Genomic DNA, 1744 nt, shown 5'->3' on the forward strand with positions numbered 1-1744 from the left:
GGAGCAGAACAGGTAGATGGAGGAAGTACACTGCTGAGGAGAGCAACGGGTGGGTCAGGAGAGATCTGCCGCGACATGTGGATCATCTCCCGGGGCAGGCAGGGATCGAACTCATGTGGAAGTGGCTTAAGCTTCTTAGTGCTGTGCTTTTAACCCACTGTGCCACCAGGGAGGGCCCTGTAAATTTTTTTTAAAGATTTATTTATTTATGCCTACAGAACTGGGTACAGAGGTGCAGGTCGATAAGAGGCTTCACCAGCAACAGAGTGGGGAGCAGAACAGGCAGATCAAGAGATCAACAAAGTACACTGCTGAGGAGAGCAGTGGGTGGGTCAGGAGAGGTCTGCTGCGCCACGTGGGTCACCTACAGGACAGGGATCAAACTCAGGCTGAAGCAGCTGCAGCTCACTTGCAGTGCTGCATCTTAACAATTGGTGCTACCAAGGAGGGTCTGTATTTTAAATTTTATAAATATTTGCCAAATTTCCCCTTCTCCAGGCTATACCAATTATATCCCACTAGCTGTGAGCTATCAAACTGTTCACAGTTTCTGCCAGCCTGATGGATGAAAACTGCTGTTGCATTTTCCACTTCTCTTATGATTCTGTTAATATTCTGAGGGATACATTTTTTTAAAAATCTGAGGTACAATCTGTACATTGGCTACTGATGAGTTGATACTACCACCCTATTGAATTTAATGTCACTCCTTTTACTGTAGTTGTTACTACCTAAGGCCACTCCTCTGCTTCACAAGTTCCCAGTGCTCTCATCTGCTCCTTGACACTGCCCATCAACTCCCCTGTGGCCACACTGCAGAGGCTCACTGTCAGCAGCACGTTGACTGGTGAGGGCACACACTTCTCCTCTCTCTCTCTACCACATCAGTCCTCAGCAGCAGAGTCTCTCACCTGGGTATGGCTGTATCCTCCTAATTAGTTTTCATCTTTGTCCCATAAAATCCAATCTCAAAGACAGCCCAGATGCCCAAAAGTCGGTGACTGGATTAAAAGGATGTGGTACATATACACAGTGAAATATTACTCAGCAACCAAAAAATAAATAAATAAATAAATAAACACATGCCTTTTGCAGCAACAAGGATGAAGCTGGAAAAGATCATGCTTAGTGAGATAAGCCAGAAAGAAAAAGAAAAATACTGGATGGTTTCGCTCATAGCAGGAGTATAATGGACTAGGCGAGATAATAATAATAATGAACAGCCATATACCAGAGACATTTTATGGGGGTGGAGTGGGGAATGGGATCAAAAACAGTGGGGAGAGGGAAGTGCACTGGACTATGGTGATGGAACACGGGTGACTTGGTGATGGGTAACCCATAGGGATTACAATTGAGATGAAAAAAATATATACAAAATGATGTAAAAATAAACTATTATATTATTTTTAAAAAATCCAACCTCAAATATGAGCCAGGCTGATACTTTTAAAACATGTCAGGTTAGGTCAATTCCCTATAAAAATTCCTCCAATAGCTCACCATCTCACTCCAACCAAAATCCAAAGTTGTGTGATAGTGTAAGATGCTGCATGTCTAGTATACCTGTATTTCTGACCTTATTTTTCACAAAGTTCTCCTCTGTACCTTCTCTGCTCCAGTCAGCACTAGGCTGAAGTGCTGTGCTTTTCCTGGAGAATGCCAGCATGGTCCCACTTTGTGGCCTTTGTACCTGATGTTCCCTTTCCTTGTTACACTCTTCTTCCAGTGATCCTGCTTCCAC

This window comes from Condylura cristata, unplaced genomic scaffold, assembly GCF_000260355.1.
Source record: "Condylura cristata isolate star-nosed mole 26May11 unplaced genomic scaffold, ConCri1.0 scaffold00007, whole genome shotgun sequence".
NCBI classification, from domain to species: Eukaryota; Metazoa; Chordata; class Mammalia; order Eulipotyphla; family Talpidae; genus Condylura; species Condylura cristata.